This window comes from Microtus ochrogaster, chromosome 7 (genome assembly GCF_000317375.1).
Source record: "Microtus ochrogaster isolate Prairie Vole_2 chromosome 7, MicOch1.0, whole genome shotgun sequence".
NCBI lineage: Eukaryota > Metazoa > Chordata > Mammalia > Rodentia > Cricetidae > Microtus > Microtus ochrogaster.
The window spans coordinates 84,368,536-84,377,138 of NC_022014.1; positions in this window are offsets into that span (position 1 = coordinate 84,368,536).

Consider the following 8,603-nt stretch of genomic DNA (forward strand, 5'->3'; position numbering starts at 1 on the left):
CAGATGTAGATTCTGGTGGCTGGCCACAGGGAATATAGCTCAGTATCAGAAAACTTGCTTAGCCTGTGAGAGGCCTCAGCTCTGCAAAACCAGAAACTGACTAGTGAATCACTTGAGGATGTGGGCTGTGGGACCGAGCATCCTAACCCAGCTGAGACCCCTGTCCTGTGCTGCCCCTCTCCTTTACCCCAAACCTTACTGCATCTCTGATGCCGGGCTTCAGCTTTAGAAAGCCCCTTTTCTTGATAAAGTCCAATTTCAGTTCTTGTCTCAAAGAACTCAGAGCTGGGTCCAAGTTTGTTCCACCCTTACTTGACACTCATTTCTATTGTGGCCTCATCCTCTTTCCAGGCCCCCCGTTTCTCTGAGAGGCTTCCTCCTTCTCCGGAGTTCATATGATCCAGTGCCCACTTAGGGCACTGTGACCAGAGTCAGCACACAACTGAAGGGGTGGATACCATCCCCAGAGAGGACCACACCTCTCCTCCCCTCAGAGACTGCTCTACAGTACAGGATGGGGTGGCCATGAACTGCAAAAGCTTGAGCAATGGGGAGTATAGCTTCATCCCCAGAGCTGATATCAGAGGGGAAACCTAGTGAGGTCTGTAAGAGTGTGTGTCCTCACCCAGAGGGACCTGATATATCCTAGATGTCCCTACCATCCTGACAGGAACAAAGTCCTAAAGCTAGAGCTTCTAAAAGACCACTTGTAATAAGAACCACTGTCCTGGGAAAACTTGGATGAATAACCAGTATCTCTGTGACAATCACTATCCTAGAGTCTTGGTACCTGCTAGATCTGGCCTCGGGGCCTCTTTGGGCCAGCACTGACAGAGGTTGGTACCAGAACAATGATAATGAGTACTTACATGTGCACATGCACATGTGCGCGCGCACACACAAGTACACTCACATGCGCACACGCACACACAAACCCATGCACGTGAACACACATATGTACACGCATGCATGCACATACACATACATGCACACGCGCATGCAAAAACACACACGTACACTACCCACATAGAACAAATGCAGCAAGTACACACCACAAACATGTATCCCACCACACATTCCACATCACACACAACAAACGCATAAGACATTTACCTCACACATTCACCCCAATATGCATACCATACAAAACACAATACATGCATATATGCACATGCCACAGACACAACATACAATGTACACAAAACACACAGCATATACAAACACACACTAGACACATTCAGCACACTCTGCCATCTGACAGAGATGCTGCCTCTGACAAGCTGACAATGGGGGTAACATGTCAGCTTCCAACATGAGTGATTCCAAACCTAGCTTCCAAGTCTCTCTGTGTCTCTGGGACTCAAGAGAGGTGAGGCTGGTAGGGTTGGGCATGACCACCATCACAGAGTCACACCTTGGCTCTGTCTTCCTTTGGCCCACAGCTACAGAGGTAGGCCTATAGATATAGTCTAGCTGGAAGTTGGAGCCGCCCTCCACTGAGACCTTCCTGTCACACCCAGCACAAACAGAAAGCTCTGCTGGAGAATTCCTATTCAGGGAAAGTTACAGTTATAATGGAGAAAGCCTATGCTGCTCTGATGAGCCAGGAGAGGACTCGATGAAAGGAGGGAGGGGAAGGGGTCAGGAGAAGTGGAAGGGAGGAGGAGGTGGAGTGGCCACACTCCCAGGCTTGATCTGGCTGTTAATGAGCTGACAGGATCTCCACCTGAGTCCAGGCGTAGCCTCCCGGGCAGTGGTAGCCAGTGGCTGGGGAAGGGGAACTGTGGGCCTGTGTGATCAATGAGCCCACAGAGGCTGGGGGACACAGGGTGATAGATCAAGTTCTCTAGCTTTTAGACTTCATCTACCTAACACTCAAACTCTAGCAAAGAAGAAAAAAGCTGCAATGTCCGTGTGATGTAACCGGTGCTTTGTGTCAAGAGTGTTAGAGGAAGGCGGAGCTGGCCTCTGACCATCCCAGGATGAGTTAGTTGGCTTCTGGGGACACCATGTTCCAGGACAGTGTTCCCGGATCACGTGCCCTTGGGATGTCAGGTCCACCCACCCTGCCTGGGACTCTTGCTCTATCCTGCATTAGACCCGGGTGGGAGCCACTGGTTGGTGTTGCCTGGGCAGGAGATCGAGGCCACCCTTCACCTGTCAGCCTCCTGTGGATGCCTGTGTCTGGGGCCATGGGACTCAGGTGCAGAGTCAGAAGCACCTGCCTCTGATCTAGACACAATGTGGACGATGACCAGGGGAGCAGAGGCTCCAAAGCCTTTGTGCCGCTTTCCTCCAAGTTGCTAAACACCCCGTCACTATAACCTTCCAGTGAGGTAGCCTGGCTCCTATCTGAACCAGGCTGGCCCTGGAGACAAGAGGTTTGCCACCAGGCAGGTTACTGTGCCTCTCAGTCAAAGTAAAACTCAGATGGCATTTTAAACATGTGTGTGGTGAGAAACCCTGTCTCGAAAAAACAAACAAACAAACAAAAAAAACATGTGTGTGGTGGTTTGAAAGAAAATAGCCCCATAGGTTCATAGGAAGTGGCGCTATTAAGAGGTGTGGCTTTGTTGGAGTAGGTGTGGCCTTGCTGGAGAAAGAGTGTCACTGTGGGGAGGGGGAGCAGGGTTTAAAGTCTCCTACGCTCAAGCTACACCCAGTGCGGGACACAGTCTCCCCTTCTGCTGCTTGTGGATCAAGATGTAGAACTCTCAGCTCCTTCTCCAGCACCATGTCTGCCTGCACACTGCCATGTCCCACCATGATGATAATGGACTAAGCCTCTGAAACTGTAAGCTGCCCCCAATTAAATGTTTTCCTTTATAAGAGTTGCAGTGGCCATGGTGTCTCTTCACGGCAATAGGAACTCTAACTAAGACAGTGTGAAATATAAAATTATAAAAGAATGAAGGAGAAAGTGAGTGCCCATTCTCCCTAAAATGGGGGAAAAAAAGATGACTACAGTCTGCACTCTGAAGGCAGAGGCGGTGCAAGGCCAGTTCCAGGCAGCCAGGGCTACACAGTGAAACCCTAATTTAAAAAGAAAAAAGGAAGGAAGGAAGGAAGGAAGGAAGGAAGGAAGGAAGGAAGGAAGGGGAAAGAAAGGAAAGGAAGTAAGTCTGACCCAGAACCAGAACTCTCCAGCAGAGTGAAAACTCTGGTTATATAAGTCATTTAGTATTTGAAGCAGGAAAAAAAAAATACTAACAGTCAAAATAGAGAGTCTGTGGTTTAAAAAGAAATAACAAAACCAAAATTTAAAAAATTGACCTTTCTCATCAAGAGCCCAGTGGAACTAATTGATAGAACATTTGCCTAAGAGGCATGAGGGACTGGGTTCCAAGCCTAACACCACAGAATAATAGGGAGTAGACAGGCGGGTAGATAAAATATACAATGAATATAATCAAGATACAGTGTTTACATGTATGCAACTGTCAAAGAATAAATAAGGGGTAGTCTGTTTTAAAATTCAAATAAATACTTAGAGTCACACAAATGTTTATGACTCTTGCCTGAGCAATCGGGATTTTATCCCTGAAATCCAAATGTCAGACGTGGCTAAGGATTTATGTAGCAAGGACCTAATTTCAGCAGTCGTGGAGTGTTCCACAGCTATGAACTAGGTTGTGGCATGGTATCTTCAAAGAAGAGCAACGTCCTGTGGGGTCAGACAGGGATGAAGCTGTGGTCATGGAGGGAGACCAGAACACAAGATTGTGTAGCACAATCTCAAGCCTCATTTAAAACAAACGGAAGTGCATTTGTGATTGTGTGCACGGGAGTCTGGTGTGTGGTTGTATGTGGACATGCATGTGTGTGTGTACCAGTATGCCTGTGTGCACGACTGCATGGTATGTAAATACACATGCACATATGCAAAACAGAAAGCTTCATAGAAATTACTTAAATATCAACAGTGTTAGCTGATGATGGAAAACTTTAATTTTGTTTTGTTTTTTATTCTTATGCTTTTTGAAATTTCTCCCAGAGGATACATGCAGCTTTAGATTTGGGGATGTTATTTAAGCATTCCTGTGTCAGGCATTTCCACTATCACCCCAAGCCTAGCTGGGCCAGAGCATTTCCAGAATAAAAGAATCCCGTGTCTCCCCAAGTCCTCTAGACTAATACCCCTGTACACTGAGCCATCATCAGCTATGCGATAGGGAGAAGGAAACAGAGTAAGCACAGAGCCTGGGAACTGAAGAGGTCAGAACTGGGGTCCAGGCCCCAGGTTCCCCAATCACCAGCAGCCCCCTGCCTTTCAAGGCCCCACTTGGCCTAAGATTTTCCTTTCTCCAGTGTCCACCCCATTATTTAGGTCTGGTCCAGCCCCCTTCTGGCCCTGTGCACTGGGTACCGGATTCCCTTTGCTTCGTGAATCTCCAAGATCACTCTCTTTACTGTGTAGGGTGTACAGAGTGAGGGTACATGGCTGAGGAAAATGGAGGTCCCTACGCATTGAAACCAGTCTACCCCAATCAGAGGATGTCAGCAACAGGCTTTTCTGCCTACAATAAACTCCTGGTTCTAACCTGATCATGGTGATATTGTCCTATGAGCATCCCCAGCTCCCTTGTCCCAAAGGCTCAGCTATCCCCAGTCTCCCAGAGACCGTTCTGCTGCTCACAGTTAGGTTTTGCTAGATCGGTGGTTCTCAACCTTCCTAACACCGTGACCCTTCAACACATACAGTTCCTCATGTTGGGGTGACCCCCAACCGTAAAGTTATTTCATTGCTACTTCATAACTGTAACTTTGATACTGTTATGAATCATAATGTAAATATTTAATATATGACCCCAAAGGGGCTGTGACCCACAGGTTGAGAACCACTCTTCTAGGCCTTTATAATGGGACCTCAAATGTGCGGCCTTGTGTGTCTGTATCCTATTGGTTCTCAGACAAGTGCATGCTGTACAGTGGCCACTGCTCGCCCTCTGTGGCTTTAAGGAATCTGCCGATGGATGGACCACAATCTACAGGTAGACACGTGGATTTATACGGTACAGATAGCAGATTGTCAGGGGCACCATGATACTTGGAACCAACAGTGGAGTCGCCACAGGGCCAATGTTCTCGAGAGTAAAAGCCAAGTTACTCTTCTAGTGTTTGGGCTGTGAGCACTCATGGAGAGGCTGGAGCCTTCCTGCTCTCAGCCTTCACCACGGATACAAAGTATTTCCAGTGTGTTTGAGATTTCTGCTTATTGAATGCCGATGGGCATGACACTGGCTAAATGGGTTGTTTTGTAAAAAGCAGAGTTAAATGTTGAGAGTTCTAGGAGCAGAAGACTTTGACAAATATGGGACAAGGAGCTCATGGGAGGACCTCAGGAGATCCTGCAGCCAGATGGCCTGGCTGGACTGAGTGCCCATGTGTCCCATGAGAGGACCACGGGGAAAAGACATATCTGTCCATACCTGAACGTCTGCTCTGCTGTTTCATCCCAGAGCAAAATCAGGGAGCAGTGATGGTACCCTGACAGGCTGTGAACCAGGGAGCCATGATGCTACCCTGACAGGCTGTGAACCAGGGAGCCGTGATGCTACCCTGACGGGCTGAAAACCAGGGAGCCGTGATGGTACCCTGACCGGCTGTGAACCAGGGAGCCGTGATGATACCCTGACGGGCTGTGAACCAGGGAGCCGTGATGCTACCCTGACGGGCTGTGAACCAGGGAGCCGTGATGCTACCCTGATGCGCTGAGAACCAGGGAGTCGTGATGGTACCCTGACCGGCTGTGAACCCCACCGTGGAACCATGGGGGTCTCAGAGATGAATGGATGGATTGAGTGAATGCAGGAAGAAAGTTCCTCAGCTAGCAAACTGGGCAGATCAATAGTTTTCCAGGCACGATCCCATTCTCCAGTCACAAGGCTGATCAGTCTTCAAGTAGCTCCATTATTGCTTGAATTTGGCTTCAGAGCCCCTTGCCTCAGGGGTTAACATCACGTCTCCCAGGCTTGATTTCCTTAGAACAGCTCCAAACTGGAGAGAGTGCGAGGTGCCCAGCTGACTGCATTAGTAGGGGTATACCAGTGGAGGGGGTACGTGATGATGTCGTGGGTCAGACCACTCCCACACCTGTGTAAGTCATTCATCCGTGGAAAAGCCACACAGCAAGTTTTCCTGCACTCGTAATCTTTCCTGGAATGAGGTTCTTCGGTAAGTATCATTTACAAGCAGAGTGAATATCAGCTAAAGGGAACCAGAGGGGCTTATGATGATGATGATCCTGCCAGAGCTGCGACATGAGGAAGCCCTGACATGCAAGGACGGCAGGAGAAACGACTGTCACTGGTCTGTGGAGGCCTTCACTCTTCCTGCCTGGAACCTGTGTCCAGCAGAGCCAGTGATGGCGTTGCTCTTGCCAGGCCACCGAAAGGGCCAGCAGGGGAGAGGCAGCTAGGAGTTAGGTTCAGGTCCTCAGGAACTAGTTGAGCCTGTCCTGGCACCTCTCCCTGGTATATGCAGGTTTTTCCATTCAAATTCCAGACAGATGACAGATGAATGGAAGCCAGGCTGCTGGAGCCAATGTCAGGCACCTCCAGACTCAGGTCATTCCTAGGCCAGTGAGAACCCCATCCCATGTGGAGTCAGGGGACCAAGTCCCTCAGGACTGATCTGGCTCCAGAGGATCCCGATTGTCCCTGTCCCCTAAGCTGCCAGGGGCGGGTACACAAGCTGGCGGTGGCCGGAGCCGCAGTATACTGCAGCTTTGTCTTTCTGGAACCACAGATGCTGTGGCTGGGTGGGGTCGATGGTAAGGAAGTACAGGAAAGCAGCCAGGACTGTATCTGGCATGTCACAGCTCTCTGCCCACCCTTCCCTACCACAGCCCAGGGGTCACCTTCTGGGGATATCCCTTCCTCCCCTACCCAGCTCGTTTTGCCTGCAGTTTTCTCAGACTGCACAGATTGGTTGGCTGTCTGCGTCTTTCAGGTTTTACAGTGACCTCAGCTGACCTGATGCTTGGCCATTTTTCTATTAATTCCTCTTAGCTAAGGAACTAGGGGTTTAAGGGGCACCCAAGCTCTGCAGACAGGGAACAAAGGAGAGGATCTGCAATCAGATGCTAAGTACCAATGGATTCTTGCAGATTCTAGCAAAGACGCTGTGCTGGTGGGGCTTCCATCTGCCCAGGTGGCTACAAGCCTGGAATATAGCTACGTTAGCTGGCCAGCAGGGACACAGTGAGCCTTTCACAGTTTCTGGCAACTCACAGCGTGATCCAAAGTCCAGATCCAGTGTCTCACTCCCTAAGTATGCATCAGGGTGAGATCAGAGGCACCACAGGTGCCCGGGGTGGTGCCCTGTGAGCTGGTGGTCAGTGTTGGCTAGTCTATGCCAACAATCCTTGTAGGGCTGTGACCCTGAACAGGGTTGGGCGTGGGGGCCGGTGTGTGAACCAACCTGCACATAAAGCCTGAAATGCAGACACAGAACAGGACTGTCTGAGCTGAAAGCCTTGGAGAGGGGCCCTGAGGCATGGGGAAAAGGAGACATTCCCAAGCCCACCCTGTGCTTGGCCTCACTGAAAGACAGAGATGAGGATGACTCACTGGTCTGGACCAATGCATTGCTAAGACCCCCCCCAACACACACACACACACACACACACACACACACACACACACACACACACACACACACTTTGGGTACTTCTAGCCTCCCCTGAGGGTAAAAGGGTTCTATGCCAGTGGGGGTGAAAGGTTAGGCAGGCCTGAGCTGAGGGGCTGGGCACACTGGGGAAAGACAGAAGATTGGGGCAAGATGCAAGAGGGTCAAGAAGATACAAAGGTAGGCCGGGTGGTGGTGGCGCACGCCATTAATCCCAGCACTCGGGAGGCAGAGGCAGACGGATCTCTGTGAGCTTGAGGCCAGCCTGGTCTATAAAGCGAGTTCCAGGACAGGCTGCAAAGCTACACGGAGAAACCCTGTCTCGGAAAAAGAAAAAAACAAAAACAACAAACAAACAAAAAGGGAAGAAAACAAGCAGCAGCAGCAGCAGCTACAAAGGTGTGTGGTACCCATCTTAGGTACCCATTCCCTTATCCTTCTCAGACCTTTTAAAGAGTCCATCAGGAGCCGGGCGGTGGTGGCGCACGCCTTTAAACCCAGCACTGGGGAGGCAGAGGCGGGCAGATCTCTGTGAGTTCGAGGTTAGCCTGGTCTACAGAGTGAGTTCCAGGACAGCCAGACTTTGTGATCACAGAGAAACCCTGCCTCAAAAACAAACAAAACAAAGAGTCCATCAGCCAGCACTATCTGTTCTTTTTGTTTGTTTTTTGAGGCAGGGTTTCTCTGTGTAGCTTTGGAGCCTGTCCTGGAACTAGCTCTGAGGACCAGACTGGCCTCAAACTCACCTGGCTCTGGCTCCCAAGGACTGGGATTAAAGGCGTGCTCTGTTCTTATAAAAGGTCAGAGAAGGGAGCATTGAAGGGGCCATTATCTCCCAACATGGCACAGCCAGAGAGATTTCTGTGAGCCCCTGACTGCCTTCTCAAGATTAGGGATTCGGCCCTGAGCACGCCTGTTCTGCCTAATCTAGGCCTCAAGAAGGGTTAATAAACTAGATGGGGCTGAGTGGGAGC